The sequence below is a fragment of the Callithrix jacchus genome, chromosome 9, assembly GCF_049354715.1.
Source record: "Callithrix jacchus isolate 240 chromosome 9, calJac240_pri, whole genome shotgun sequence".
Taxonomy (NCBI): domain Eukaryota; kingdom Metazoa; phylum Chordata; class Mammalia; order Primates; family Cebidae; genus Callithrix; species Callithrix jacchus.
Window position 1 is genome coordinate 39,015,628 of NC_133510.1, and position 22,267 is coordinate 39,037,894.

The 22,267-nt window shown below is 40.8% G+C and overlaps 1 protein-coding gene and 1 pseudogene across 3 annotated transcripts in view; one reads left to right on the forward strand and one right to left on the reverse strand.

Annotated features, from left to right (window-relative positions):
• FGD4 (FYVE, RhoGEF and PH domain containing 4) overlaps positions 1 to 22,267 on the reverse strand; it is a 242,795-nt gene that overhangs the window by 170,117 nt on the left and 50,411 nt on the right. The gene's annotated exons all lie outside the window — the stretch shown is intronic.
• Positions 2,941 to 3,032, forward strand: LOC118144647 (U6 spliceosomal RNA; annotated as a pseudogene).

Genomic DNA, 22,267 nt, shown 5'->3' on the forward strand with positions numbered 1-22,267 from the left:
CTGGGCACATGGCTTATACCTGTAATTCCAGCAATTTGGGAGGCTGAGGCAGGAGGACTGCGTGAGCTCAGGAGTTCAAAACCAGCCTGAGCAACATAGGGAGATGCCATCTACACACACACACACACATACACACACACACACACAATTTTTTTAATTGGCTGGGTGTGGCTGTGCACACCTACAGTCCCAACTACTTGGGAGTGTAAGGTGAGGGCATCACTTGACGCCAGGACATCAAGGCTGTAGTGAGCCAAAATGGTGCCACTACACTCCAGCCTGGGCAATAGAGTAAGACCCTGTCTCAAGGAGAAAAAAAAACACAAACAGATATATTCATTTGGGGCAAATAAGCAGAATATGCTGAAAAATAGACTTTACAGGCAGGGCGTGGTGGTTCACACCTGTAATCTCAGCACTTTGAGAGGCCAAGGCAGGCAGATCACTTGAGCCTGGGAGTTTGAGACCAGGCTGAGCAACACGGCAGGACTCTGTGTTTATAAAAAATACAAAAAATTAGCTGGTTGTGGAGCAACGCATCTGTGGTCCCAGTTACTTGGGAGGTTGAAGCAGGAGAATCACTTAAACTCGGAAGGCAGAGGTTGCAGTGAGCTGAGATTGCACCACTGCACTCCAGCCTGGGCGACAGAGTGAGACCCGGTCTTGAAAAGAAAAAATAATAATGCTTTATAAATTTTTCTGCTTAGATTTCTGCAGAGAAGGTCAAATGGAAAAAAAAATCTGCTAAATAGTAAACGAATATAACTATTTGGACAATTTACTAAAACTACAGGAAAAAGTGAAATGTGTGGAAAAATCTTTAGGGGATTAAAATTAATTAGGCCAGCAATGAGAGGTCTGTAAGCTAATTAAGGAATATAATCAGAAAGTTACTTACTTACCCAGGAGAAATAAAGGATGATTTAAAAATTATATGCAAGAACATATTCTTAACAACAGGAGTTTAAAATAGTAAGACCTCATGGGAGGCAGAGGTAGGACTGCTTAAGGCTGGAAGTTTGAGACCAGCGTGAGCAACACAGAGAGACCCTATCTTTACTAAAAATAAAATAGAATGTAGTAAGTTTTACAAAAGTTTAGTCATAAGACTATAGTCATATTTAGTAGGAAATAAAACAAGATCCTATTAAATATGACTAAAGTATACTTGTGAGGCAAGAGCACCAAAAAACCTCAGAGACCTCAAATGGCACAAGTATACACTCCAAGCCTTCAGAAAACCACATCTACTTTTCAAATCTGACAGTGAAAAAAAATCTGAAGACCAAGGTGCCAGCTACAGGGAACATTTCCTGTTCACCTCTGTGTCTCCTAGTTAACATTTGACTAGTTCACATACAATAATTGCCTGATGGATTAATAAGTATCTAGCCTGTCCCAAAGCAAACAATTATAATTTGGCCAGATACTGAAGGAAATAATCTCTGGAAACCAAGAGTGTGGGCATCATTGTTGAAACGGTTGGTAATGATATCATGCCAGGTAAGTTTGACACTGAGATGGAGAATATCAAGAAATAGCTGGAAGGATTCCTCATGCAGATTCATATGTCACGGACCATGCTTCAACCACACTACCCATTAGATCATTCCTAAATAAGTCATTTTACCAGACTTGGTAAGGTATGAGGAGGATGGAAGATTAAAACATAAATGGAATAACAAAGAAGAGAGAAAAAGGAGGAAGCACACAGTTACACTGGCAAACTACTCAGATGAGTGAGAGTAAAACTATAAGAAAGTAAGGGAAGCTTGTGCCGTCCCAAACACTTTCACAAACAATCATACTGAAGAAAAAATATTCAAGTTATTTCAATACTTAACAAAAGGCCAGGCACAATGGCTCACATCTGTAAGCCCAGCACTTTGCAAGGCCAAGGTGGGCAGATCATCTGAGGTCAGGAGTTCGAGACTAGCTTGGCCAACATGGTGAAACCCCATGTCTACAAAAAATTAGCCAGGCGTGGTGGCATATACCAATTTCAGCTATTCAGGATGCTGAGGCATGAGAATTGCTTGAACCTAAGAGAAGGAGGCCACAGTGAAAGCCAAGATCATGCAACTACTCCCCAGCCTGGGCAACAGAGTGAGACTCTGTCTCATTAAAAAACAGAATCACATTGAAGAAAAATATTCAAGTTATGTCAGTACTTACCAACAACTTACTAATGCTATCAACAAAATGTATAACAGAAACAAAAGCATTAAATCGAAAGTACAATAAGATAAAAAATAAAGGTCAAAGACTTAATACTAATCAGATTCTATGAATTTTAAAGCTGAAAGATAGATACAAACTCTGTTGAATCACTATTGTCACAGAGCATTCATTTGATATTTTTTTCCCTAAACAGAACTCCATATTAGATAGAGAGAAATTTACCAGCCTAAGTGCTTAACAAATTCAGGAAGCCATTTACTATCCTGTATGGGCAAACCTAACAGATGACAGGGTGAATGAGCAAAGGCAGAGGCGACCTCTTCTACCATCTGTTTTGTCATCTCCTACCAATCTGCAAACAGCTGCACACAAAAGTTCCAAGTGATAGAAAGCCCCGGACTTCTGTCATCCCATTTTTCACTCTTTGGTTTACCACAATCATTTCTACAATGCATCCAGATTATGCCTTCCATTGTTCACAACTCTTAAAGAGCATCTCGTTGCTATTTTGAGGAGAGGAGTGTGTGGAAGGGGACTATTTCTCTACACTTAGCAGTATATAAGGCAAGCTTTATTATTTTTTAAAAATTGCACAGTTCACTATTAAGATCAAGTAAGATGTATAAATGCATTCACACTTTCCTGTCACACACAAACCTTGACACAACTGATGGTGCTGGAGAGCGTTATTCTGTTGGCAAAAACTTAAAATGACTTCTGTCCATCTGTGAAATAAACCATTTAAAATTGCTTTCAATAGTGCTTATTTGGCAGCACATATACTAAAATTGGAATGACATAGAGAAGAATACAAGGATGACATGCAAATTCGTGAAGCGTTCCATATTAAAATAAAATTTCAACAAACTGATAACAAGAGAGCCTCTTTATATAGAAAGGTTTTCTTGTTTGCTTTTTTTTGTTTGAGTCGAAGTCTCTGAGTCTTGCTCTTGTTGCTGAGGCTGGAGTGCAGTGGTGTGATCTTGGCTCACCACAACCTTCACCTCCTGGGTTCAAGTGATTCTCCTACCTCAGCCTCCTGAGTAGCTGGGATTACAGGCCCCGCGCCAACACACCCAGCTAATTTTTGTACTTTTAGTAGAGATGGGGTTTTGTCACGTTGGCCAGCCTGGTCTCGAACTCCTCACCTCAGGTGATCCACCTGCTTGGACCTTCCAAAGTGCTGGGATTACAGGCGTGAGCCACTATGCCTGGCCAGATCTTCAAGTTTCTCAAGTAGTAAACGATTACTTTTCACCAACTCATAACCTTAAGAGTGTCATTTCAGTACTGTTAAAGAAAAACAGCTAACAGATTACAGTGGATTAATGACAGCCACATGTCCTGTCACTACCCCCACTAAGATATGGAGTCTCTTTCTCCACCTCCTTGAATCTGAGCTAGGTATATGACTGCTTTATGCAGCAGAAAAGACCAGAAATTCCATTGCGTGCCAATTGTGAGCTTAATCTTTAAGAGACCAGGCAATTTCTTTTTTGTTTTTTTAATTAGAAGAAGGGTCTCACTATGTTACCTGGGCTGGCCTCAAGTGATCCATCCACTTCAGCCTCCTGAGTAGCAGGGATTACAGGCATATACCCCTGCACCTAGCTAGAGGCGTGGCAACTTCTGCTTCCTGCTTTTTGGAGTGTAGCTGCCAAGTTGTGTGAAAGTCCAAGCAGAAACATGCATCAGAAAGGGCTGTGTGGAGGAGAATTAAGGCCACAGTTGACAACCCCAACTGAAATCTTAGGTGGTAGGACCAACTTGACAGTCATGTAATTGAGGTATCTTGGAAATAAATCTAATCGAGCCACTCAAACTGACAACACGCAGGTCAGAGACGAGCCATTCCTACCGAGCTCTGGCCAAAGTGCGAGGCCACGCATAAGAAAATACTTGTTTTAGGACATTAAACCGTGACATTATTAGTTACTTTTTGTAGCAACCACAGATAACCAAAACAAAATTTGATATCAAAAATGGGGCTCTGCTGTAGCAAAAACTCAAAATACGTACTGGTTTTGGGGTCCAGGTGGTAGACAACAGCTGGAAGACTGTGAGTCAAGATTTGAAAAACAGTACAGAAATGTTACTGGTAGCTGAAGAAATGGAGACCTAAGAAAAAGCAGCAGACACATTTCATACAGTAACGTGGAAGAGAGAAAGGGTACTTAATGAACTCATGGACCCAACGAAGGAGAATTCCAAGAAAAATGCTGAAAGCACCAACTGGCTTGTTTTTAGCTGCCTATAATAAAATACAGGAGTAGTGAGATGAATCAAAAAAGGAACTGTTTGGTTCCTTCTTAAGCAAAATTTAGAGGAAATATAAGTAAGTTGGACTTCATAGGTTAAAAAATTAAAAAAAACAACACCACAATTCCTCTTTTCAGTAGCCAACCTTAAAACCACTCAAAATAAAAAATGGCCTTAGGGCAAAGATCAAATCTAGTGCTACCACTGAAGTGGAGCCTCTACGATCTGGTGATAAAACTCTTTTTTGAGACCTCATCAAAAAGATTTTAGGTGGTTGCTCATAGACTTTCAGTTAGACCAGTGGTTCTAAAACTTTGTATAATCAGACTCAGCTGGAGATCTTATTAAAACCTAGATTGCTAGGCTGGATCATCACAGTTTTTCATCTAGTAAGTCTGGGATGGAGACTTCAACTCTAAGTTCCCAGGTGATACAAATGCGGCTGGTACAGACACCTATGCTTTTGGAATCACATAGCTAGAACAAAAGGCTTTCAAGACTCTTAAGTGGGTGCTTTGAGTACCAACTAAACCAGACAGTAGAGCTTTTGACAATAAAAGGTATTTTCACACCACAGTCTGACATAAAGGCAGTCTAAGGTAAAGAAAGCCCTATCTTAAAAAGATTTGTAGGAGTATTTTTTAATCTAAAGTTGTAAACCCCTAAGAGATCTATGGTAGCAAAAGGTTCTTTTCAGAGAAATATACCAGTGGAAGCACCATCAGCTTGGACTAACAGAGTCAGTTAAAAATGAAAAATATTAGCACCCTTACCAGACAGAAAGAGCCCCAAAACATGGGCCATTTCTCATGGAAAAGTAAGAATCAGAAGACAGCCAAGAGCCTAGGGGATAGAGATGAGAGCCAAAGAGAAGCATCCAGGCAGTGAACTGGTTCCTCAACAAGGATATATACTGAGCCAGATGTCAGAACTGCTATGCACCAGAGATGGCCATGTGCCTCCCAGTCACATCTGCTGCTTTTTTTCTGTTTAAATAACAGTTTATAATGCCAAGGTTTTTACTATATTCACAGATACATACACCCACCATCAATTTTAGACCTTTTAATCATACCAAAAAGTTTTTTTTTTTTAAGATAGGGTCTGGCTTTGTCACCCAGGCTAGAGTACAGTGACACAATCATGGCTCCCTGCAGCCTCAACCTCCTGGGCTCAAGCGATCCTCCTGCCTCAGCCTCCGAAGTAGCTGGGACTACAGGCACACACAAAGACGCCCAGAAAATTTTTGTATTTTTTGTAGAAATGGGGTTTTTCCATGTGGTCCAGGCTATTCTTAAACTCCTGGATTCAAGCAATGCACCCACCTTGGCCTCCCAAAAGTGCCTGGATTACAGGCATGAGCCACCACTTCCATCCCAAAAAGAACTTTATACCCTTTAGCTGCCACCTTTCCCCATTCCAGCCCTCCCAGCCTCAGCAACACTGATCTTTCTGTCAATAGATTTGGCTGTTTGGGACATTTCATATAAATGGAAGCATACAATATGCGGTCTTTTGCAACTGGATTATTTCACTTAGCACATTTTTAAGATTCACCCATGTTGTAGGTAGGAGTACTTTATTCTTTTGTATGGTCAAAAGAATTCCATTATACAAGCATATCGCTTTTGATTTATCCATTCAACAGTTGGACATTTGGGTGTTTCTACATTTTGCCTATTATATTGCAACTATAAACACTCATGTACAAGTTTTTCTGTGGAACTATGGTTTCATTGCTTTTGAGTATATACCTAGATACAGAATTGCTGAATCATAAGGCAACTCTATGTTTAGAATTAAACATAGAGAACTATCTTTGAAGAACTACCCAGACTGTTTTCCAAAGCAACTGTACCATTTTACATTTCTACCGGCAGTGTGTCAGGGCTCTGATTTCTCCACTACCCCTAATATCTTTTTGAAGAGGAATATCTGATACAATTTTCCTGTCCCTGCCTTATATTATATGTTGGCGTGGAAAGGGGAAGAAGGGAAAATAACATGTCCCTTTAGTTCATAGGTCTTCAGTTTGAGATGGGATGCACCCAAGAAGCCTCACCTGCACCTGGACTTGATTTACAGGATGAGATCCTGGACCTGTCAAGCTGATATAGCAATGGAGTAAGTGAGACTTGCATGGGCTGCTCTACCGTGCACGTGTGAAGGGCCAGAGAGCACACTCTGGTCAGTGGTTATTTTGGTTATCATCCCCAGTGAACCACACTTCTGGGTGTTTTCATCTTTGTTAAGTCACTTCCCACACTGATATGGGCTGGGCCTATTACTACCTTGACCATTAACACAGGGGCCAGAGAGCACACTCTGGTCAGTGGTTATTTTGGTTATCATCCCCAGTGAACCACACTTCTGGGTGTTTTCATCTTTGTTAAGTCACTTCCCACACTGATATGGGCTGGGCCTATTACTGCCTTGACCATTAACACAGGCAGAAATCATGATGTGCCAGTTCTGGGCCTAGCCCTTACCTGCGAGGGCAGCAACCACTGCCTCCCTGTTGGAATCCAGATACCACTCCACAAGTGACCCAAGCAGCCACTGGGTCGCAGCTGAGCACCCACCCAAGTCTTGGGGGAACGCAGCCATTCCAGCAGCTAGCCAATACCATGTGAACCAGAAGAACAGTTTGGTCAGCCCACTGAATCACGAGATGTAATAAATCACTAGTTGAAGCTACTAAGCTTTAGAGTGGTTTATTACACTGCAATAAACAGCCAAAACAGAGATCCCCTTTGGATAGGCTTCTGAAGAGATGTAATGTGGAATGAACCTTTTCTTTCTTCTGAAAAGTCAAATGCATTATATCTATGATCGATTCAACAACATTTAAACAAAGGAAACATACCTTCTAAGTTTCAGGAGACTTGTCTAGAGTCCATATTAGTCAGAGTTCTCCAGAGGGAAATAAAGAATAGGATATAGATCAGATAGAAAGAGAGAGAGATGAATAGATGAGAGGGGATTCATTAGGGAACTTGGCTCATGTGATTATGGAGGCTCAGAAGTTCCACAACTGACCATCTGCAAGCTGGAGGCCCAGGGATGCCAGTGCACAGCTCAGCAAAAGCCGAAAAGTCTCAGAACCAAGGAAGGCAATGATGTAATTCTCAGTCTGAGGCCATAGACCTGAGAACTTGGTATGGGGGTTAGGGGTAAGGTTGGCAGGCCTCTAATCAGTCCAAAGGCCAAAGAGTCCAGGTTCTGATGTCCACGGGCAGGAGAAGAATGGAAAAACAGAGGGACAAACATCTAAAATTAACCACCACAGGTCTAGGCACCTAATAACAAATATTTAAAGTTTCCCTTTTCAACAGAAAACAACAAGCAGATACAAGGGTAATCAGGGAAGAATGGCCAAGGATGGGACATGTCAACATTAGCTGAAATCTCTTGATGGCAGACAGGGAATACAGACCAATAGAAGGCAAGGCCCTGTGTATCAAGTAAATTCACATGAGAATGTGGAAGTCAGCAAGGACTACACAGACACGAAACAATTGGTGGGAAGAGCCAAGGAAACCTTCGAAGTAGGCTGGGTGCGGTGGCTCATGCCTATAATCCCAGCACTTTGGGAGGCCGAGGAGAGCGGATTACCTGAAGTCAGTAGTTCTAAATCATCCTGGCCAACATGGTAAAACCATGTCTCTACCAAAAATAGAAAAATTACCCGGGTGTGATGGTAAACACCTGTAGTCACAGCTACTAGGGAGGCTGAAGCAGGAGAATAGCTTGAACCTGGGAAGCAGAGGTTGCAGTTAGCCAAGATTGTGCCATTGCACTCCAGCCTGGGTGACAGCGTAAGACTGTCTAAAAAAAAAAAAAAAAAAAAACCAGAAAAAGAAAGCAGTTCTTCTGAAACCTGTCATGGCAACCAGCAAATACTTTAGCATCAATACCTCCAGCAAAAACTTGTAAGCTCTGCTTTTTTTGCACTTAGGCAGCTGCTTCCTTCTACCTGCTACTTTGGGTTAGGGAGCCCTCACATGTCTGATCCAATCACCCCTGTCTTTTGGTCCATCTTAGGGAGGGTCAAGATGGCATACAGGGAACTTGGAGGCTTTCTGCAACTCTAGAAGAGTTATAGTAACTCCCTCAAAAGGTTGTAGAATTATTCTAATTCACATAGGATAATTCTTAGAAAACTTCCAGACATGTAGTAAAATGTGAATATATTACACTATTAAATTATTACTTATTTGTTCAATGACAAGTATGTATCTGCTCTAAAAATGGTGACTTTCAAGAAAAAAAAGTTTTTAAATAAAATATTATCAACCCACAAGTCTATTAATAGAAAATTGGTTTAAACAAATTGTAGTCTAGGTATAGGGTGAAATACTATGCTGTCTTTAAAAAGACAGCAAATAGTCAGGCATGGTGGTTCACGCCTGTAATCCCAGCACTTTGGAAGGATGAGGCGGGTGGACTGCCTGAAGTTAGGAGTTCGAGACCAGCCTGGCTAACACAGTGAAACCCCAACTCTACTAAAAGTATAAAAAAATTAGCAAGATGTGGTGGCGCATGCCTGTAGTCCCAGCTACTCAGGAGGCTCAGGCAGAAGAATTGCTTGAACCCAGGAGGCGGAGGTTGCAGTGAGCCAAGATTGCACCTCTGCACTCCAACCTGGGTGACAGAGCAAGACTCCATCTCAAAAATTAAATAAATTAATTTAATTAAATTAAAATTAAAAGATGGCAAATTAGGGAATTTTAAAAGATTTCTGTGGAAACTTTCTAATATATATAAATAAAAAAACAAGTTGAAAAAACAGTATAATTCCATTTAAAGAATAAATATATACTGTTTGTATATGTATTTTAAAAATCTAATAGAAACCACCAGAATAGGCCAGCCGTGGTAACTCGTGCCTATAATCCAGGCACTTCAGGAGGCTGAGGCAGGCAGATCATCTGAGGTCAGGAGTTTGAGACCAGCCTGGCCAACATGTGAAACCCTGCCTCTACTAAAAATATATAAATAGCTGGGCATGGTGGCGGGCGCCTGTAATCCCAGCTACTCAGGAGGCTAAGGCAGGAGAATCATGTGAACCCAGGAGGCAGAGCTTGCAGTGAGCTGAGATCATGCCATTGCACTTCAGCCTGGGTGACAGACCAAGACTCTGTCTAAAAAAAAAAAAAAAAAAACACCAGAATAAACAAATTCTATAACTTGGGTGAGAATTTCACTTTCTACAAAATATATGGCTACAATATCCTTTTTCTCCTTTGAGACATGGTCTTAATTTCGTTGCTCAGGCTGCAGTGCAGTGGCACAATCACAGCTCACTGCAGCCTCAACCTCCTGGACCCAAGCCATCTGCCTGCCTCAGCCTCCCAAAATGCTGGGTTTACAGGCATGAGCCACTGCACCCAGCCCTGTAATATCTTTTTAACAGTAAGCATTTGACTTTTATAATCAGAAAAATATTAAGGCAAAGGCACATGGATCCTTCTTAGAACATAGCATATTTTACCTGAATTTGTTCGCAATGTTTTCAATACTCATGCTACTCTAGCACTCAAGAGCTCAAGTCTGTTTTTAGACAAGCATCATAAGCTGCTACATGAGCTGTTTCCTGTATTGGTCAGCTATTTTTAATTAATGAACATTTGCTGTAAGAGATCAGTGAGAAAGAAAAACACCTCTTTTGCAAATCACACTAAGAAAGATTTCCTCTCTAGAATAAAAAAAAAAAATCTAAGCTACAAAAAAGTACCCGATTTCATTTTTATTTTGAGACAGGGTCTCACTCTGCCACCCAGGCAGAGTGCAATGGCATAGTCATAGGTCACTGCAGCCTCCAACTCCTGGGCTCAAGTAGCCTCAGGAGTAGCTAAGACTACAGGCACGTGCCACCATGCTCAGCTAATTTATTTTAAGAGATGTTGATCTCCACAGCTAGGCTCAGGCAAGCCTCCCAAAACGCTGGGATTACAAACATGAACCACCGTGCCCAGCCAGCCAGTATTCTACTTAAAAAGGTGTTAGATGGTATTTTGTATTAAGTACTTATTTCCACTCTAATAATAGGATAAATTAATCTGTTAAAAGTTCCTCAAAGTACAAATCTATATTCGATTGAATTTTTCTTAAAAAAAAAATACAGCATTCATCATACAGTAAACAATGATTGAGGAAAAAAATTAGAGGTAAGCATTGGCTGGGCATGGTGGGACCATGTAATCCCAGCTACTTGGGAGGCTGAGGTGGGAGGATTGCTTGAGTCCAAGAATTTGAGGTTGCAGCGAGCCAAAATGGTGCTACTGCACTCCAGCCTGCATGACAGGGCGAGACTCCAACTCGGAAAAAGCGTCATAATTAACTAAAAATTAAAAAAAAAAATTTTTTTTGAGAGGAGTATCACTCTGTTGCCCAGCCTGTAGTGTAATGGCATGATCTCAGCTCACTGCAACCTCCATCTCCCATGTTGAAGCAATTCTGCCTCAGCCCCCCAAGTAGCTGGGATTACTGGTGCCCACCACCATGCCCAACTTGTTTTTGTATTTTTAGTAGAGACCAGTTTCACCATGTTGGCCAGGCTGGTCTTGAACTCCTGACCTCAGGTGATCTGCCTGCCTCCCAAAGTGCTGAGATTACAGGCGTGAGCCACCAGGCCCAGCCAAAAATTAAAATTAAAGACCAATGGAAGAGAAAAAAGAAAACAATTACAAAAACAGAACAAGATTGGTTTTAAAACAAATAATTCTATTAAGCACCTATGTGCGAAACACTGTCCTACACTGACTAGAAGACTTAAATTGTGGTTGCTGTTTCTGTAAAAGCAGCAATATAACTATGCCCACCACTTTATTAGCTCCTTCCAAGGCTCACATGAGATAATACGGCTAAACAGTAGCAGCTATATAGACTTATATGTTTTACTTATTCATTCTTCAGCCAACAAGTTGTATATCACCACAAGGAATTCCCTTGAAGAGTCAGCAGCATCCAAAAGAGGTGACACTTCTCCAATGGCTGGGTAGTAGAGCCAGCGTTCCTAAGGTCCTACAAGCCACTCTCCCTTAGAATGAAGACAGAAATTTCCTGTAGATCTGTCTAATAAGGCCCCTATTGCACTGTGGATAGTAACATACATTCCAGGCTCAAAATGAGAAAAGAGTTTATCTTTCTTTTGCCAAACTGTAATCCTCATGACAGGTGACAATCCACACAATTATAATAAACTCTACCCACACCCTCTTAATTCACCACTCCCCAAAATTCCTTACATTCGTTAACTGTTTCACAATAAAATGCTTTCCCATCTATTTTTATTTGATTCAAATAGGTCTTAGGATTTCTACCAAATAAAATATATTTCTACCTAATAAAATACATCTGCAATAAAAATGTAGCTAAAATGTTGGCTTGGAGAGAAGCTCTGGGTGTAGGGTAGAGAGGGCTGATGTCCTCTAAAAAGGCCTTGCCTGTACCACATTCCATAGGGGCTGTGATTGCTAAGTTTTTTGAGACAGAATCTGGCTCTGTAGCCCAGGCTGGGGCGCAGTGGTGCCATCTCAGCTCACAGCAACCTTCCACTCCCAGGTTCAAGTCTGTTTCAGCCTCCTGAGTACCAGCACACACCACCACACCTGGCTGATTTTTATATTTTTAGTAGAGACAGGGTTATGCCATATCAGCCAGGCTGGTTTTGAACTCCTGGCCTCAAGCAATACACTCACCTCAGCTGCCCAAAGTGCTAGGATTACAGCCATGAGCCACTGTGTTCGGCTGTGACTGCTCATTTTATACATCAAGTTGGAAGGTATTTTGGATAGTATTAAATCAGTAAGTATTGAGCAAAGCAGACTGCCCTCCATAATGTGAGTGGGCCTCATCCAATCAGTTAAAGGCCTGAACAGAACAGAGACCAGCCTCCCAAACAAGAGTGAATTCTCCAGCAAATGGCCTTTGGATTTGTTCTGTACCATTGGCTCTCCTGGGTCTTGAGCCCTCCAACTCCACTGCAGATTTGGACTTGTCAGCCTCCATGATCTTATGAATCAACTCCTTACAATACATTTCTTTATATGTACAGATACAAGCAGATGTTGCAGGTTCAGTTCTAGACCACCACAACAAAGTGAATAACTCAAAGCTAGTTGTAAACTTTTTTTTATTTCCTAGTACATATAAAAGTTAAAATTATGTTTACAATATACTGCAGTATGTCACATGTGCCCTACCATTATGTTTTAATAAACAATGGACATCCTTAATTAAAACATACTTTAGGCTGGACACAGTGGCTCATGCCTAAAATCCTAACACTTTGGGAGGCCAAGGTGGGAGGATTGCTTGAGGCCAAGAGTTCACAACCAGCCTAAGCAACATAGCAAGACACCATCTCTACAAAAAATTTAAAAGTAGCCAGGCACCATGGTGTATGACTGTGGCCCCAGCTAGTTGGGAGGCTGAGGCAGAAGGATCACTCAAGACCAGGAGGCCAACACTGCAGTGACCAGTGATTGTACCACTGCACTACAGTTTGGGTAACACTGTAAGATCCTGTCTCAAAAGACAAACACATACACATAAGTACACACATACACATACACACACACACACACACACTTTGTTGCTAAAAAATGCTAATGATCATCTAAGCCTTTGATAAGTCATAATCTTCTGCTAGTGGAGAGTGTTTGCTGTTAATGGCTGCTGACTGATGAGGGTGGTGGCTGCTAAAGGTGAGGGCTGGGGGCTATGGCAATTTCTTAAGACAAGGAAGAAAACAGTATATAATACCTATAACATATAAAAGATGTATCAGTCGACTGTTTATGTTATCAGTAAGGCTTCTGATCAATAGTAGGCTATTCCTAAATTAAGTTTTGGGGGAATCAAAAGTCATCCGTGAATTTTTAGCTGAAGAGGGATCACGGCCCTTTACCCCCAAGTTGTTCAAAAGTCAACTGCGCTTTTTAACACTTCCCATTGTTTTTACTCCTTTGTTCCTCTAATTTCCATAATGTACCCTAGCCCACAGTCACTACTCTTCTCTGGCTTTAATCCCTATTAAATAACAATTTAATTACAAATTAGAGTTGTAGGTAGAACAGACATTATTCATAATTTAGGACAACGAAACAAACAAAAATGAGTTGTACAAACAAGCTTGAACTTTACTGATAAAATTATGATTAGGACCCGTTTTCTCGTAACTCTTAGTTTAATATCTATTACACAGGGATCAGCATAACATAGTTATTAAAAGCACAGAATGGGTCCGAGCACAGTGGCTCACACCTGTAATCCCAGCACTTTGGGAGGCCAAAGCAGTGGATCAAAAGGTCAGGACTTCAAGATCGGCCTGGCCAAGAGGGTGAAACCCCATCTCTACCAAAAATACAAAAATTAGCCAGGTGTGGTGGTGTGCGCCTGCAATCCCAGCTACTCGGGAGGCTGAGGCAAGGCTGAGAATTGCTTAAACGAGGGAGGCGGAGGTGGCAGTGAGCAAAGATCACGCCACTGCTCTCCAGCCTAGGCGACAGAGCAAGACTCTATTACAAAAAAAAAAAAAAAGCACAGGATGTCAAGTCACATTACACTTGCTCTGTCATTTTATGAAACTATGACCCTTAATATTAACTTATATTCTTCTTTTTTTTTTTTTTTGAGACGGAGTTTCGCTGTTGTTACCCAGACTGATGTGCAATGGCATGATCTCAGCTCACCACAACCTCCGCCTTCTGGGTTCAAGAAATTCTCCTGCCTCAGCCTCCCGAGTAGCTGGGACTACAGGCACGCACCACCATGCCCAGCTAATTTTTGTATTTTTAGTAGAGACGGGGTTTCACCTTGTTGACCAGGATGGTCTCGATCTCTTGACCTCATGATCCACCCGCCTCAGCCTCCCAAAGTGCTGGGATTATAGGCGTGAGTCACCGCGCCCGGCCAATATTAACTTATATTCTTTGTGCTTTGGTTTCCTCATCTGTAAAAATATGGAGTATTAATAGCATCTATCTTCAGACAAGATTATTTTGAGAGAAAACACCTTGAATACTACCTATTACATAAAGCTCTCAGTAAATTTTATCCATTCTTATTCTTCTATTATTATTCAATCAGCCTTTCAATGAGCATATAGTATAAATACCGTATGCATATTTGTTCTTTTTCTTTAATCCCTTGTAGAATCAAACTTCAGGTGGCTGGGGCCAAAAACACTTACACATCATGACTAATCCAGTATGTACATACATAACATGCTTCACTACAATATATGCAAATAAGTGCTTAGCAAAAATGGAAAGAAACTTGGGGCCTAAAGGAAATCAGAACTTTAAAGAATATTTCTACCTACTGCGTTGGCTACTTAGCGGCTTTGTGAAATCAGTGTGTTTTAAGTACAGAACTTGACTGAATTCTTCCTTCCTGGGATCACTTTATAGAACACAAAGTCTTCACAAGGCTACATTCTAAATCCAAGTAGCAAATAAATAATGTGGCCCTCTTCCTCTACCATTTTTTATCTCATCTTTAACCACACATTTTATTTCTGCCCACGTGAACTAATGTTTCTGCAAAGAAGTGGGGAGTGGTCAGAAAGCCTGAGTTCTCATTTCAACTCTCACACAACCTTTCACACCTCAGTGCTGCCAACAAAAACAATGAAGACACATCATAAAACAGGGACCCTGACCCAGGCTTCTAGTTTTACTGCACAGAGGAAAAATATTTGTGGGGACTGTATCAATGTTCCTCCAAATGAAGGCATTTTAGACATCTGAAGTTCAAAGTCAAGAAGAATATGTTATTTACCTTTCATTGTTTATTAACCTTTAAACAATGAAAACTGAATGATATTCTTGCATTATACTCTAATCTGTTGCCCCAAAAGTTGGTATTTTCATCTACAACAAAGGTGACTCTTGACATTCTTAATTACACAGTGAAGGGGTTTTTGTTTTAAGATCTTCAGTATGAAATCCACACCTGGGTTGAAGTCTTAGTCTTTTCTACTAGTCACATATGACTTAGAACAAGCTATCTCAGCTCCTGGGTTTTGTTTGCTTGTTTTTTGGCGATGGCTGCTATTTTGAATAAAGAAGAAAATTCCATCTTGTCTCAGAGCTGCCTCTGAGGAGGCAAGTGAGATCATACACACCACGTTGGGAACAAGAGGCACCTGTTCAACACTAGTTACCCAGTTCAGTCAGCTTCGCAGACAGCCGTTTTCATTCAAGAGCTCTCACTTGAATTTCTAAAGTCGTCTCAATTGTATTCTCTAAGTGATGTGAGTTAACACAAGCCCACCGATCTAAAAGTTGCAAGAAATTAGGTTAAAATCTCCCTGCAAAAGAAACACAGGGTGAGTGCAAGTCTTAGCAAGAATATTTGCCATGCTGCACACACTTACACTGCATTTTCTTTCTGTTCTCATTGCTTTTATATTACAGCAAAGGCACAAGTCAATGTGGGGTGAGCCGATGAAAATTTCACTGCCCTGAAAGCACTATTTTAAGCACCAAGGTCTAATTATCCAACCTTACATATTTCAAGAGGTATATAACCTTCTCACTTTGAATCTGGCCCTTGGATATTGCCAGTGTGGAAGGTCTTCAGTTAAGACAGAATAATAAACTTAAAGAGAAAATGTCTTCTTCTTATCTTTTTTTCTAAGGCATGAGGTTTTACAAACTATGGTCTCATTCCATTTGTGGTTCTGTTTAAAAAAGAAAATCAGAGTGTGTAAGCGCATGAAAAAGTTTTATTTCAAACACACATAAAAGCACACTCACACACGTACACACAATGTTATATTGGGCTGTGGTTAAAACATTTGAAAGTCACTGTTCTAAAGAACCTACTATGTAAGCAACGGTGCCAGACTCAGAAATCAGGCCTGGAATCCCTATTTTGCCAGTTACTAGTGGTACAACCTTGGCGAGCCTGTTACTTAAATTCTCTGAAGCCCAGTTTCCTCCAATGTAAAATGCGAATAACACATTCCATAATGTATACTTAAACAGCCAAGCCCTGTACCTGGCTAGTGTTGGTTGCATTCCCTCTACTGTCACCCTGCTTCTACTTTCTTGCAACAATCAGGGTCAAGGGAGCAGCAGAGTAGGGTCCCAAGCATTTTTGCACATGTAAATTGCCTCCAGTCTTTTGTCTATTTTTAGAAATATTTGCAATTCTACTTGGACAAAATTTAACCTTAGTTTTAAATAAAAGTATATAGTGGCTTCCTCACAGATAAAAAAGAAGTAAAAACAAATGCACGGTCTAAATGGCAATGATGTAAAAGATAAGTGAACCCTGGAGAGAATACATGAATGAATAATAATACAAGCTAATTGCCTTGAACCAGAAAAGGGAGCTAGTCAAATACAGGAGATAATGGAATAATAGCAATTAATTATTGAGCATTTACCTCTGCACTGGACGTTGGGTTAAAATTTTTGCATGCAGAGACTGGGCAGGGTGGCTCATGCCTGTAATCCCAGCCCTTTGGGAGTGTGAGGCAGGTGGATCACTGGAGGTCAGTAGTTCGAGACCAGCCTGGCCAACATGGTGAAACCCCATCTCTACCAAAACCACAAAAATTATCCATGTGTGGTGGTGGCTACCTATAATCCCAGCTACTCAGGATGCTGAGACAGGAGAATCATTTGAACCTGGGAGGCAGCGGTTGCAGTGAGCAGAGATTGCACCACTGCACTCCAGCCTTGGTAAGAGAGTGAGACTCAGGCAAAAAAAAAAAAAAAAAAATGTTTTGCATGCATCATTGTATCTAACATCCACCAAAAAAAGGCAAACCACAGAACAAGTTGTGAAGGCACTTCAGGCTGCAACATCAAGAATGGAAAGGTAACCTTGCCACCAACTTTCCAATCACAGATATGCAGTGTTTACTTGCCAGATGCAGAAACCAAACTAAATCCATAACTTAAAAGGTCACAGTTGGCCAGGCGTGGTGGCTCACGCCTGTAATCCCAGCACTTTGGGAAGCCAAGAGGGGGGCAGATCACTTGAGGTCAGGAGTTCGAGACTAGCCTGACCAACATGGAGAAATCCCTTCTCTTCTAAAAATACAAAAATTATCCAAGCATGGTAGTGCATGCCTGTAATCCCAGCTATTCAGGAGGCTGATTCTACTAATCGTTTAAAACCTGGGAGGCAGAGGCTGTGGTAAGCCGAAATCACGCCATTGCACTCCAGCCTGGGCAACAAGAGCAAAACTCCGTCTCAAAAAAAAAAAAAAAAAGTCACAGTTAAAATCAAGGTGGCTGACGCCTATAATCCCAGCACTTTATGAGGCTGAGCGGGGTGGATCACAAGGTCAGGAGTTCAAGACCAGCCTGGCCAAGATGGTGAAACCCCATCTCTACTCAAAATACAAAAATTACCAGGTATGATGGCAATGCCTGTAATTCCAGCTACTCGGGAGGCTGAGGCAGGAGAACTGCTTGAACCTGGGAGGTGGAGGTAGCCGTAAGCCGAGATCTCACCACTGCACTCCAGCCTGGGTGACAGAGCAAGACTCCATCTCAAAAAAAACTGTTACAAAGATGAAAAGAAAGGATAATAGTCACAAGGCAAAGGGCATAAACTGTGGGAACAGAGCACAGCAGAGACTTCTATTTTAAAAATGCACAACATTCTTGAAATTCCCCTGGAAGCCTTCTTCTGTTTGCTTTATAGGAGCTTTCAGTGCTCTGTGCAAATATGTGGATTCAAATTCCACTTATGCTAAATTCACATTAAATAAACTATCTTGCAAAAACATGTCAAAATAAGTAGAAAAACAGATGAATAAATGGAAATGTTACTACTAATCTCTTTAGGTGAAAGCCTCATAAGCATACGGCATTGTTTTTTAATTTGTGAGCTCCTAAGACTGAAGAAATCATTTCAACACTTCGTTACCAGAGCTTGGTGATATCATGAATCACAGAGGACCGTGAAAACCCTCATCTGAAAAGGGTAAAAAAGAAAAATCAGAAAATTTTGTATTTATAACAGTTTTAATTGCTTAAATAATTATTATGGTTTTTGTACATCATCTTACTTCAAAATGTGTTATTTTCCTAAAGGAAAAATATTTTGTCATAACTGAATATTTTGTTATAAAACACAAACTCAAAAGAATCAATATTAACTTTCAACATGATAAAGTTGAACATGATAAACTTTCAACATGAATAAGTTATGGACCACAGGTACAACTAACACACATCATATATGTATTAGATGTCTCAAGTAGGGTTAGTATAAATACATCCTTAAAAATAGTAATCTGGAGAATATCAGTTACTTGTATTCTTTATCTCAGCTAATGGCATATTCAAATGCCCAGCTAATTTAATAGAAACGGTATGTAGAAAGAGCTTAGGTAGGAGATGAGGGTGAAATACAGAATCTGCAATACAGTGATTGTGCTCACAGGCGGGTTATTACATTTCTCTGAGCCTCAGTCTTGCTGATTATAAAATGTCAATATTTGGCCGGGCACGGTCACTCACACCTGTAATCCCAGCACTTTGGGAGGCCGAAGTGGGCCGATCACATGAGGTCAGGAGTTAAAGACCATCCTGGCCAACATGGTGAAACCTCGTCTCTACTAAAAAATAAAATAAAACAAAATACAAAAATTAGCCAGGTGTGGTGACGGGCACCTATAGTGGGAGCTACTCCGAAGGCTGAGGCAGGAGAATCGCTTGAATTCAGGGGACGGAGGTTGAAGTGAGCTGAGATCACGCCACTATACTCCAGCCTGGCAATAGAGGGAGACTGTCTCTCAAAAAAAAAAAAAAGTCAGTATTTATTTCGGAAGATTATTGTCAACATCATGTCACATAACATATGCAAAGGAAATCATATAATCACTGGTACCTACTACAATCTAAACAGATCCTCAAACAACCAGTCTTTCTTTGCCTTATTTTCCAGCTTCTTTCTCCAAGTTGTCTCAAGTTTTTTTTATCATGCAATCCATTAAGACTTTTTGACCCTCCACTCCAGGATATGTCCACTTATAAATTCTGCACATGTACTACTCTACTATTAGATTACAAAACACCCAAAAATAGGTGTCATGGTTTTTGGGGGTTTTTTGGAGACAGGGTCTCACTCTGTCACGCAGGCTGCAATACAGTGGCGCAATCATAGCTCACTGCAGCCTTGTATCTCCCAGACTCAAGCATTAGCCTCCCAAGTCACTGGGACTACAGGCATGCACCACCATGAGTGGCTAATTATTTTATTTTTGTTAGTAGAACCGAGGTCTCACCAGGCTGGTCTCGAACTCCTGGGCTCAAGCAAACCTCCCACTTCGGCTTCTCAAATTCCTGAAATTATAGGCGTGAGCCACCATATCTGGCCAAAAACAGGACTTTTAATAAGATGATGCAAAGATAAAATAAAAAGTAGTTTTAATTATTGGCTTCATAATACTAGTTAACATCTCAAGGCATGATAAAATATAAGGCAAAGTTCATACATAATAACAGTGGATACAAATTCAGACTTCAAAGAATCTCTGTGATAATTCTGATTTTACTTGTGCCTATAAAGGCCAAGTCTCCCTAAACCATAATCAGCAAGTAGGCTAAGCATGGTGGCTCACACCTGTAATCCCAGCACTGGGAGGCTAAGGTGGGAGGATCACTTGAGCCTAACAGTTAGAGATCAGTCTGGGCAACATGAGACCACATCTCTGCAAAAACAAAAAACAGGTAGCCATGGTGCCATGTGCCTGTAGTCCCAGATAATGAAGAGGCTGAGGCCAGAGGATTGCTTGAACCCAGGAAATGGAGGCTGCAGTGAGCTGTCATCATGACATGCACTCCAGACTGGACAACAGAGTGAGGCCCTGTCTCAAAATAAAAAAGTTAAAAAAAAAATCTATAAAAATACACATAAAATAAAAATTTTTAGATATTTAAATACATTTCTTTCTCAAAAAAAAATTTTTTTTTTTTTTGAGACAGAGTTTCGCTCTTGTTACCCAGGCTGGAGTGCAATGGCGTGATCTTGGCTCACCGCAACCTCCGCCTCCTGGGTTCAAGCAATTCTCCTGCCTCAGCCTCCCGAGTAGCTGGGACTACAGGCGCGTGCCACCACGCCCAGCTAATTTTTGTATTTTTAGTAGAGACGGGGTTTCACCATGTTGACCAGGATGGTCTCGATCTCTTGACCTTGTGATACCCCCGCCTCGGCCTCCCAATGTGCTGGGATTATAGGCGTGAGCCACCACGCCCGGCCCAAATATTTTTTAAGTTTTATTTTATTTGTATTTTTTATTTCAGGAGTAGCACAAGAGAATCAAATCTTTATTTTTGAAGGAGATAAATCCAAATGCAGAAACATCTTTAAGTGCTTTAAATTTACATTTTATGATCCTTATAAATAGCAGTGTCTGGCCAGGCATAGTAGCTCATGCCTGTAATCCCAGCACTTTGGGAGGCGAAGGTAGTGGATCGCTAGAGGCCAGGAGTTAGAGACCAGCCTAGCCAATATGGTGAGACCCCATCTCTACTAAAAATACAAAAATTAGCCAGGCTTGGTGGCACACACCTGTATGTAACCCCAGCTAGTCGGGAAGCTGAGGCATAAGAATCACTTGAACCTGAAACGTGGAGGTTGCAGTGAGCAGAGATTGTACCAATGCACTCCAGTCTGGGCAACAGAGCGACAGACTCTGTCTCAAGAAAAAAAAAAAAAGCAGCGTCAAGCATCCCAAAAAAACACAATTTACTGACCAAAATAATAATCTTTGCTGGCTCAATTCTTCCTACTTCCTAAATACTTGAGTATTATTAATTCTAATAAGTTGTTGACTCAAAAGATTTCTGAAGGTGTCATCACTCCTGCTATAATTTTCCTTCTACCAGTAGCTAGTTACATAAGGAAAGGATTGACAATTCCAATGAAAAGACCTGGATTCTTCTCTAACTAGTGAAGAAACTTTAGAAAAACTTTAGTTAAATCCTTTAAACTCTATGAGCCTGTTTCCTCTTCTGTAAAAATGAGGATTGTATCCCTAAAGAATGGTAAATGCTTCCTAAACAACAAAACTCCCTCCAAATTCAGTGATACCTGAGAAGTATTGCTGTTCAATCTAGAACAATGAACGTAAACTATTAAGTCACAGAATACAACCTGGACCCTATCATTAATTTGTCAAGTAACCTTAAGAAAGTCATTCAATCTCTTTGGGACTCATTGGTAAAAAAGATTACTGGACCAAATCACTAGTTCCAATAATTATTATGGGTGATGGAGCATTTAAAATTAATGATGCTCTATGCATAACATGTTCCAGTGGGATAAAATATTGATTTACCAGCTAAGTTCAGTGTGTTAGGAGATATCTTATGTATGGAAAATTCAATCATTTTATATATATTAGAAATTTTAAAAATCAGGCCAGACATGTTAGCTCAGGCCTGTAATCCCAGCACTTTGGGAGGCCAAGGCAGGAGGATAGCTTCAGCCCAGTTCAAGAACAGCCTGGACAATATGACAAAATCCTGTCTCTACAAAAAACACAAAATGAGCATGGTGGCACACACCCGTATCCTAACTACTCAGGAGGCTGAGGTGGAAGGATTACCTGAGCCCACAGATGTCAAGACTGCAGTGAGCAGTGATCAAAGTACTGTACTCCAGCCTAGGCAACAGAATGAGACTCTGTCTCAAATAAAAAAAATTAAAAAAAGAAAAAAAAATCACAGCTACGTGAATACAAGGCTACAAAAACAATTGGCTGTTTCATCTGTATTCATTTGTACCTGTTATTTCACTTTGAATTCAGGTTAGTACTCCCAAGCAGACAAATGGTAGAAAATGATTT